At 40.7% G+C, this 11,273-nt stretch overlaps 1 long non-coding RNA gene across 1 annotated transcript; it reads left to right on the forward strand.

Moving 5' to 3' along the window:
- Positions 1-275: 275 nt before the first annotated feature.
- Positions 276-2,868, forward strand: LOC106723728. The gene is made up of 2 exons (XR_001359440.1): positions 276-311; positions 2,809-2,868. It is a non-coding gene; the product is annotated as an uncharacterized LOC106723728 (long non-coding RNA).
- The last annotated feature ends 8,405 nt before the right edge of the window (positions 2,869-11,273 follow it).

The following is an 11,273-nucleotide window of genomic DNA, read 5'->3' on the forward strand; positions in this document are numbered from 1 at the left end:
TTGTTCTGAGTATCGCCCAAAAATCAAAGGAGGGCATCCCGGCCTATCCATTGGTGACGTTGCAAAGAAGCTGGGAGAGGTGTGGAATAACACTGCTGCAGATGACAAGCAGCCTTATGGAAAGAAGACTGCTAAGCTGAAGGAGAAATGTGAAAAGGACATTGCTTGCTGCAGACCTAAAGGAAAGCCTGATGCTGCCAAAAAGGGAGCTGGCAAGGCTGAGAAAAAGCAAGAAAAAGAAGGAAGAGGAAGAACACAAGGAAGATGAAGAAGAGGAGGAGGAAGATAAAGAAGAAGATGATGATAAATAAGTTGGCTCTAGCACAGTTTTTTTTCTTGTCTATGAAGCATTTAACCCCCTTGTACACAACTCACTCCTTTTAAAGAAAAAAAATTGAAAATAAAGGAAATGTACTTAATTTTTTCCACCAAGCACCATGTTGATGCCCCCAGATCCCGTTCAGATGACCTAGTATTACATACAAATATTATCATCTTCGATAAGCAGCAGGCGTGAACAAATTTAGGAGATAGCATGCTAAGAAAATTGGGCTTAGTCTGTCAAACATTTTTTGAGCACTTACTACATAAGCATTGTACTAGGCCCTCTAGAAGAATATTATATTGATGAGGTTATCCTTAACAGAGCTTTCTATCTAATGAGATAAACAAGTAACTTTAATGCTTAGCAGGATGCAAGGGGTGAGGCACACTTACTGAGCACTGAATATATATAGCAGGAGCTTGATAGTCTTCATTTCATTCATCCCCACCACAGCCCTTTGATTAGATACTATCACTCTTCCAAAGGTGGGGAAAACTGAGGCTCTGAGAGGTTATATGACTTGTCCAAGGTCACACAGAGTAAAACATTGATTATACATAAGCCTAGGTCTGTTTGACTCTACATGCTCTTTCTCTAAAATGAATCATGTTCCTTCTCAATAAAAGTAGTAGCATGCTGATTGCAGTACATTGAGCTCCATAGAGACAGCACTGGGGCATGTGTGAGCTGGCCAGACACTGGGTGACTGTATGTTCGCTGAGGAAAAATAATTAAACATGGGCAAAGGTGATCCTAAGAAGCCGAGAGGCAAAATGTCATCGTATGCTGTCATCGTATGCAAACCTGCCGGGAGGAACATAAGAAGAAGCATCCAGATGCTTCAGTCAACTTCTCAGAGTTTTCTAAGAAGTGCTCAGAGAGGTGGGAGACCATGTCTGCTAAGGAGAAAGGAAAATTTGAAGACAGGAAAGCCTGATGCTGCCAAAAAGGGAGCTGGCAAGGCTGAGAAAAAGCAAGAAAAAGAAGGAAGAGGAAGAACACAAGGAAGATGAAGAAGAGGAGGAGGAAGATAAAGAAGAAGATGATGATAAATAAGTTGGCTCTAGCACAGTTTTTTTTCTTGTCTATGAAGCATTTAACCCCCTTGTACACAACTCACTCCTTTTAAAGAAAAAAAATTGAAATGTAAGGCTGTGTAAGATATGATAAACTGTACAGTGTCTTTTTTGTATAGTTAACACACTACCGAATGTGTCTTTAGATAGCCCTCTCCTAGTGGTATTTTCAATACCCACTAACCTTGCCTGGTACAGTATGGGGGTTGTGAATTGGCATGGATTTAAAGCAGGTTTTTGTTGATGCACAGCACAAATTAGTAATATATGGGGATGGTAGCTCTTTCATCTTCCAGTTTTCTCTGACTCAGCTTATACGAAATAATTGTTGTTCTGTTAACTGAATAGCACTCTATAATTGCAAAAAAAAAAAGTTGCAGCTGTTTTGTTGACATTCTGAATGCTTCTAAGTAAATGCAATGTTTTTTATTAGTATTGTTGTCCTTTTCATAGGTCTGACATTTTTCTTCTTGAGGGGAAGCTAGTCTTGCTTTTGCCCATTTTGGATCATATAATTACAGTGTTTATCTTTTCATATAGTTAGCTGATAAAAAGCTTTTGTCTACACACCCTGCATAATTGTGATGAGGGTAATGAGAGTTGAATTGAGACAGTTTTCATCCATAACAAACTCAAAGTCTTGGTCAGTTGATAATTTTCACATAGCCCAGTCACATTTACAAAGTGAAAAGTAACCACTCTACTCACAGCATGGGATTATTAGAATCAAACATTTGAAAGTCTGTCCTTGAAAGACTAATAGAAAAGTATGTTCTAATCTTTACATGAAGACTTGACATTTTTTTTAACTCCCATTGCCATGTAATGGCAGTTATGTTTGCAGTTCCCACGTTAACAAAGGTCTGAGAGTGTATTCCCAAAAGCGTGAGCTTAAAATATCAGACTGCCGTATGAAGTTTTTTGTTGACATTAGTCCTGGCAAAGGCTCTGAAGAAAAAAAAAGTGCTGACTAAATGTCTTATTTATCTAAATATGGATTGCTTAGGAAACTTGAGACTCCATTAAAGGTATTTTTAATTAATTGGGCCAACTTTTAAAATTGTATACCACATTTAAGATTGAGTATATTTTCCAAATTATAGTTTTCCCCTTTATAAAATCAAATAGACATGAGGGAAGTAAACTTTGTATCACAGATTGAATTGTCCAATTTCTTTGAATTTGATTTTTATAAAACTCAAAACTCATTAGGGTCAGATGTTTATCCGCTTAGCTGTTTAGGAAACAATTTGACAATTTTGTGGTTTTTGACATTATCATTCTCTTACGGTGCCAGTGTTTTAAAATAGCGTTCTTGTAATTTTACACGCTTTTGTGATGGAGTGCTGTTTTGTTATATAACTTTGACTTGGATATTTGCATTTGCATTTGTTTATGTAATTTCAGGAGGAATATTGAACATCTGAGTCCTGGATGATACTAATAAACTAATAATTGCAGAGGTTTAAAAAAAAAGTAGTAGCATGCTGGGGTGACTAAGCAAGAAGGCGTTAAGGATGCTGGCTGGTATAGATAGCAGAAAGAGCTTCAGGGAGGAGGTAGCAATTGAGCTGAGACGTGAAGAAATATGAGTTCAATAGGGAATTCATGAGGAAGAAAATGTCAGACTAAGGAAACTAAAAGTGTATGAGCTCTTCATTCAACACATTTATTAGAATCAAACATTTGAAAGTCTGTCCTTGAAAGACTAATAGAAAAGTATGTTCTAATCTTTACATGAAGACTTGACATTTTTTTTAACTCCCATTGCCATGTAATGGCAGTTATGTTTGCAGTTCCCACGTTAACAAAGGTCTGAGAGTGTATTCCCAAAAGCGTGAGCTTAAAATATCAGACTGCCGTATGAAGTTTTTTGTTGACATTAGTCCTGGCAAAGGCTCTGAAAAAAAGAAAAAAGTGCTCCCTGTAAATGTCTTCTATTTATCTAAATATGGATTGCTTAGGAAACTTGAGACTCCATTAAATGTATTTTTAATTAATTGGGCCAACTTTTAAAATTGCATGCCACATTTAAGATTGAGTATATTTTCCAAATTATAGTTTGCCCCTTTATAAATCAAATAGACATGAGGGAAGTAAACTTTGTATCACAGATTGAATTGTCCAATTTCTTTGAATTTGATTTTTATAAAACTCAAAACTCATTAGGGTCAGATGTTTATCCGCTTAGCTGTTTAGGTGCTAAGAGCCTAGAATGAAGGAAAGATTCTACACACCTGAGATAAAAAGATTGACAGTGAGCCAGTGGCTCCCTGAAAGAGGGGAGCGACCAGAAGGTACGTGGAGGAGTAAAGATCTGCAAGTGACTTGGAGAGTAAGGAGGACCACAACCCAAATGAGAGTGTCTACTGGAGAGGGAAGGTTTCAGTGAGAGCCAGGAAATTGAGGAAGGATCTGTGTCTGGATTAAGGGTATATCTGAAGTTGTTTGCAATTAACTAGAGACTCTGAAGAGCATAGTGGAAAAGGTTGGGAGAGGACAATTACATCTGTTTCAGGGAGAAGGAAGCACAGAGCCACAGGGGTTGGAAAAGATGGTGACTGGAAAAGTATTTTTCAGTTTGGGTGAAAAAACATAGGTGAGTCATGGGGGCAATAACTGGCCTAGACATTTCCACAGAACTGGACCTGGGAGTCTCTGATGGATTGAGTTCACTGATGAATTGGAGACTTGGCCCTCTCTGGAACAAGCCAGCTGCTCCTGGAAATCCTAGATCGGGGAGGCTGGCAATGGGGTTGTGTGGTTCCCAGGAGCCTCACCAAGTGCTGGATGTAAAATTAGCTCCAGGTGGATGGAAAGCCTTTCTGGATGACAGCCTTCACAGCTTGTCATAACTGTGACTCCAAGGGAATTAAAACAAAACAAAACAAACAAAAAAAAAAACGGCATCATTGATTTTAAAATAACTCTAGGTGAGATAGTTGCCTGTACTTTCTGTTTCCTTTTACTCAACTTACACTTCTCAATCCACAGAGATCTGATTTCTACCCATTTCACTTCATCAGAACAGCTCTGGCTAAGCTCACTAGTGGCTGCCTCCACGTTGTTTGTTCCAATGGGCATTTTTCAGCCCTCATCTGACATCTCAGTCCTACTGACCAACCCTTCTTCAAGAAACACGTTCTAATTCCACAGTGACATTGCCTCTCTTGGTTATGCTCCTACCCCTTTAGCCACTCATTTTCTCTGTCTCTAAAATCCTCTTCTTCTTAGCCTTTAAAATGTGGGACTAGCTTAATCCTTGATTATAGGCCCTTTACCCTTGTCATTTTATCTCCCCTATATGAACATCTGAGTCCTGGATGATACTAATAAACTAATAATTGCAGAGGTTTAAAAAAAAAGTAGTAGCATGCTGGGGTGACTAAGCAAGAAGGCGTTAAGGATGCTGGCTGGTATAGATAGCAGAAAGAGCTTCAGGGAGGAGGTAGCAATTGAGCTGAGACGTGAAGAAATATGAGTTCAATAGGGAATTCATGAGGAAGAAAATGTCAGACTAAGGAAACTAAAAGTGTATGAGCTCTTCATTCAACACATTTACTTAACACGTATGTGTTGAACCCAGCTCCAGGTACTAAGGAGACAGAGGTGAGCAAGACAAACAAATACATTCCTTTCTTCACGGCACTAAGGTTCCAATAGAGGAAAGAGGCCTAAACAAACACTATAACAAATTATAGACGCTACAATTGTGGCTGCAAAGTGTGCAGAGCATCAGGCTGAGAGTGATGTTGAGGCAGGGAGAGAACAGGAATCTTCTAGATGAAGTGATCAGGGAGGGCTGTCTGGGGTGTTGATATTTGAGCAGGGAGCTGAATGGAATGGAGAGCAAGCTGTGCCGATGTCCACAAGAGGAGCTCTCCAGATAGAGGCCATGGGGAGGGAATGAGCTTGCTCAGAGGATTCCAGTATGGTGGAGGCAGGCTGAGCAAGGGGGGCTTAGTAGGAGATGAGGCAGGGAGATGAGCAGGGGCTGATGCCGGAAGGCTTTGGATTTCAGTCTCAGAGTGATGAAAGGCCCCAAGAGGGTTCTGAGAAGGAGCATAGCATGCTATCATACATTTTAGGGAGATTCCCCTGGGAGCTGAGTGGAAAATTGATTATGGGGGCAAGAGGAGAAAGAGAAAGCTAACTTCTGAGACAGTAGCAGTCCAGGTAATAGACTATGGTGGCCTGGAAAAGGTGCAAGCAGGGCAAGTGGTCTGCTTTGGAATATATTTGGGTGATAGGTCCTACCAGGTTTCTGGTCTGTTGAGGAAGAAAAGGTGCTAAGAGCCTAGAATGAAGGATAGATTCTATACACCTGAGATAAAAAGATTGACAGTGAGCCAGTGGCTCCCTGAAAGAGGGGAGCGACCAGAAGGTACGTGGAGGAGTAAAGATCTGCAAGTGACTTGGAGAGTAAGGAGGACCACAACCCAAATGAGAGTGTCTACTGGAGAGGGAAGGTTTCAGTGAGAGCCAGGAAATTGAGGAAGGATCTGTGTCTGGATTAAGGGTATATCTGAAGTTGTTTGCAATTAACTAGAGACTCTGAAGAGCATAGTGGAAAAGGTTGGGAGAGGACAATTACATCTGTTTCAGGGAGAAGGAAGCACAGAGCCACAGGGGTTGGAAAAGATGGTGACTGGAAAAGTATTTTTCAGTTTGGGTGAAAAAACATAGGTGAGTCATGGGGGCAATAACTGGCCTAGACATTTCCACAGAACTGGACCTGGGAGTCTCTGATGGATTGAGTTCACTGATGAATTGGAGACTTGGCCCTCTCTGGAACAAGCCAGCTGCTCCTGGAAATCCTAGATCGGGGAGGCTGGCAATGGGGTTGTGTGGTTCCCAGGAGCCTCACCAAGTGCTGGATGTAAAATTAGCTCCAGGTGGATGGAAAGCCTTTCTGGATGACAGCCTTCACAGCTTGTCGTAACTGTGACTCCAAGGGAATTAAAAAAACAAAAAACAAAACAGCGTCATTGATTTTAAAATAACTCTAGGTGAGATAGTTGCCATAACTGTGACTCCAAGGGAATTAAAACAAAACAAAACAAACAAAAAAAAAAACGGCATCATTGATTTTAAAATAACTCTAGGTGAGATAGTTGCCTGTACTTTCTGTTTCCTTTTACTCAACTTACACTTCTCAATCCACAGAGATCTGATTTCTACCCATTTCACTTCATCAGAACAGCTCTGGCTAAGCTCACTAGTGGCTGCCTCCACGTTGTTTGTTCCAATGGGCATTTTTCAGCCCTCATCTGACATCTCAGTCCTACTGACCAACCCTTCTTCAAGAAACACGTTCTAATTCCACAGTGACATTGCCTCTCTTGGTTATGCTCCTACCCCTTTAGCCACTCATTTTCTCTGTCTCTAAAATCCTCTTCTTCTTAGCCTTTAAAATGTGGGACTTGCTTAATCCTTGATTATAGGCCCTTTACCCTTGTCATTTTATCTCCCCTATATAGGCAAGCCTTTCAGATTTCAACTGTCTGATATAATGGTGGCATGTGAAAAATGCTATGGGAGTGTTCAGAGGTGTACATGACTAAGGCATGTGAGAGGTTGCTTGAGTTGGGTCATTGCTACCCAAGTGGAACATGTGGCCTTAGGGTGGATAATGAAGCCCAAGGAGAGTGTATGTAGAGGGAGAAAAGAGAATTTAAGCTAGACAGAACTCTGGGGAAACTTTTCACTGGACTAGAAGATGAATAGGCACCAGTAAGTAAAGGTACTTGCTGTTATCTTTCATCATGATTACCATTATTCTACAAGTTTTGTCTGTACATTTCAAGACCTGTATTTATTATCTATGCATTAGCTTTTTATTAGCATTTCCTACGTTCCACCCATTGCCTTTGTTCAAAGCACTCATGCCTACTTTTCCCTAAGCATACTACCAGGCTTTGGTTCATCAGTTCAATCCATCAACAGCAATTCTTATTGATTGCTCAAGGATGTGTGGTGATGTTGAAAGCACTATAACCCATCTTTATCCTCAGAGATTTTGATGGAGTATTGCATCAAATATTATTATTGCAATAATTCTACAACTTATTGTTGTGAGCTTTTCCATCAACATCTATTAGAAAAGACACAAAGGGACCATATGTTTATCATTTATTTTATCAAGGGAACAACTACAGAAGATCACTTCCAGCAATCAACAATAATTGTTACATGCAACTAAAAGGAGTATGTTCTACTTTGGAAAATCCACAATCTAGCCAACACTCATGTATATGCAAGGCAGTTCTCTACAGTGTATCTCACAGAAACCCTGCTGTTAAGCTTATTGATCCACTCTAATGAATTACCTGTTTTGTTGACATCTGCACTCTCCAATTCCAAAGCTAACTACATATTTCCTTGATAGCCCGTCTTTCCATTTTCTTTTATTTTCAGACTGTTTTTCAGAGAATCCATTCTAAAGGAAGTAACACTCATCTTGGGACCAGAATGCCTGAGTCGGAGCCTTGCCTTGTAATTCATTCAATCATGCACAAAACCTCATTTTTCTCATCTCTGTATCTGTGTGAATAATCTTACAATCCTACCTCACCTCCCCTAAAAAAGCAGGTGGTGGGAGTATTACTATTAGGGAAAGCTTTGGAAATCTAAACACAGCCATTGCCCTTGCTCACTGGAAAGTTTAAGAGAGTCACCTGTTCTCTGCGGCTTTATGGCTTAGACTGTAGGGAACGGCTTCGTGGAAGCCACCATTAATTTATTACAAGTGTATTTGCAGAATATCAGACACATCTAGCTTCTGGTCTATCTGTCGACATGTTCCACCCAATTAGATCCTCAAAATTGCCCAGGGAGATAAGGAGGGAAGGGACTATTGTTCCCATTTTGCAAATGAGAAAAAGGAAGCTCAAGGCTGAGCAAACTGACCAAAATTACACGGCTAGAAAATAAACACCAGAAATAATTTTTTCAGATTCTCTAATTTATAGTTGTACACCTTGCCTCCGCGTTAACAAGATGAAGCAAATTCTCCCTTGGTGCGAGGAATGACAATTTAATAACCTGAGTTAATGCACCTCTACAAGGGCTCATTTCTCCCCAACCGACACGGGGTAAAGTCTATTCGAAATTCTCAAAAACTGATTTATAAGAATCAGAAGGTGCACCAAGCTTTACCTATACAACAAAAATAATAATACCTAGCATTCACATGTAACTTCACATTTTGTAGATATTGACAATAAACAATTAAGCATTTATTTATTTCCTAAATGGCTATTATAATTATTTCAGAACATAAACCACATAGGCAGGCTTCCTTTTTATTGGATGGAAATGTTTTTTGTTTTTTTTTGTTTTTTTAAATATATTTTATTGATTTTTTACAGAGAGGAAGGGAAAGAGATAGAGAGCTAGACCTAAATGGCTATAATTATTTCAGAACATAAACCACATAGGCAGGCTTCCTTTTTATTGGATGGAAATGTTTTAAAGATCAATTTTAACAACACTACTGTAAATGTGCAGAGCTCAGAGCCTCGTTCTGATGGGAGACATTCTTCAAGTCTTGCGCATTTAATTTACAACAAGCTTCAATAAATTGTTCTCTTTAGTGGTCTCATGTTATAGAGGTCAAACACACACACACACACACACACACACACAACACACACACACACACACACACACACACACACACACACACACACACACACACACACTGAAGCTTAGCTGTAGACAAACACTATACAGTGCATTCTAGTAATTTCAGCTTGGGACACAGAAGACTCCAAACTCACGAAATGAAACGCTATGGACCCCGTTTAAAATTCTTCTCGGGTTTTCAGGGAGAGAAAGTGATTCCAACGCAGCTTTTATAGGTATTTGTCCGCATGAGTAAGACATTGCCTCGTCTGACACACTGTGATGTTTGCAAGGTGAAGGATGTATTTGATATGAGAGGATTTTGTATGTGCAAAGTGGTATGGACCAAGAGAGCCCCACATGTCAGCTCTTTACACATGACCTTGGCTTGGCTGCACTAACTGGTTTTTATGAGTGTTTATGAAATAGAAGACCCAAGCCCCCTTTTTAATTACAAAATGCTTCTCCCTCCCCCACCATCAGATTTCTACTCATTTCAGCACTGAAAACATGCCATCACAATTCCTAGTAGCTTGCTTCTGTTTCCGCTTCAGTAGATACCCCGTAGATGGGAAGTCACAAAACAGCTTTGCATCCCATCAAGTTGCCTCCACCCCAAAACAGCTGCAATGCTTATCTAATTAAACCCCAGCGCCAAACTGTGAGCTTCTGCATCAATCATTAATATTGTATTTTGGATCACTTTAAATTCTGACTGGGGGTATGTGGCTCCCCGCACACGGGTCTCTAAAGGAGATTTTTTCAAATAATCTTTAAGCGGCATTGGAAAAATAAAACAAGCTGCCTGCTGTTTGACAAGAGTGCCACTACCCTGCTGCACCCTGATTAGCTGTTAATACTAATTGAGAGATGGATATTATTTATTCCGCCATGCTAGAGATGTTTTTTATTCTCATGAAAAGAAAAATACAGTCCTCCTTGCCTCAGAAATGTGGCTTCTTGCCCAAATTTTAAACAGCACCAAAAGAATGGTGGTTTCTGGGTCTCTCGTCATCAGTTTGCAGCCATTAAATGGAATCACTTTTTTCCTCTGGAGGGCCATCCACAGTTAGTGAACTGTGATCTCCACGTGGGATTTGCACATTCCTCCCCTACATCTGGAACGTGGAAACGCTCTTACAGAGATCTGATGGCCCAGAAATATTTATGTGAATCTCTGTCCTGCCAAGGCACATGTTGATGCACTTGGGTTCAAGCTCATAAAACAAGAGGAACGGTTTCCTACATCGCTATTCTAATAGACTAAAGCCAACAGGCCAAGCCAAATGGGACCATTTAGACAAAGAGAGACTGGCAAAATCCAAATGAATGTCTGCTTCCTGCTAGCACTCTAGGAAAAATACCAAGCAGCAGTGCCAAAGCACACTGCTCTTCTTTGTTTGGAAAAACACTGACCTACTCGAAATCAGAGGGCACAGTCAGCACCAGGTTCAGTAAATATATATGCAAGATAGACTTCCTAACAAAGGACAATCGACTGCAGAAACACAATACACATCTAGCTCAGCATCAATACAGCTTAAAAATCATAAGGAAATAGGACATAATGTGGGAACCATGAGGTTCTCATTCCCATAAGCCCAGGCTGAATGGGCCTTTGCCGAGCTATTGCCCAGCACTTAGCCAATCAGTTACAGAGAGATGGGGAGTCTCAGAGAATACAAATAAGAGAAAGAGCATGATTCAAGGGTGGCAAGAATAGAAGGAAAGATAGAAGTCTTAGGGTGCCTTACTGCAGAGAGGAGAAGGCCAAAAGTTCTAGGAACAGCCTGAACGCCCGTATGAAAGACCCTCATGGAGGGAGTAACCAGAGGTGTCTCCCAAGTCTGTTGAACAAGTCAAAAGATCAGGGTGTGGAGATTAAGACTGTGTGGATTTAGCTCAGCTGAAACTGCATTTCCCAGAATTCCTGTGTGTGTGTGTGTGTGTGTGTGTGTGTGTGTGTGTGTGTGTGTGTCATTCTAGGTGGGAAGGCAAGCAACATTTTGCAGGTGATACAGAAGAAGGACATGAAGTAGCAGTCATACTGCCTTTTAGTCTTTGAAGGCCAGAGCAGGGCTGGAAGGAAGCTCTGTTGCAGCTCCTGACATTGTTGTTGATCTGCCTGCTTACCTGGTTGGCTGCAGCAGCTCTGGCTCCTGCTGAATCCCTTCCTTCAGCCTCTGTGACTCCTAGGCCAGGAGGTTACTCAGCTTACTCACAAAGGGTGCCAACACCCCATCATC

This window comes from Myotis brandtii, unplaced genomic scaffold (assembly GCF_000412655.1).
Source record: "Myotis brandtii unplaced genomic scaffold, ASM41265v1 scaffold116, whole genome shotgun sequence".
Taxonomy (NCBI): Eukaryota; Metazoa; Chordata; class Mammalia; order Chiroptera; family Vespertilionidae; genus Myotis; species Myotis brandtii.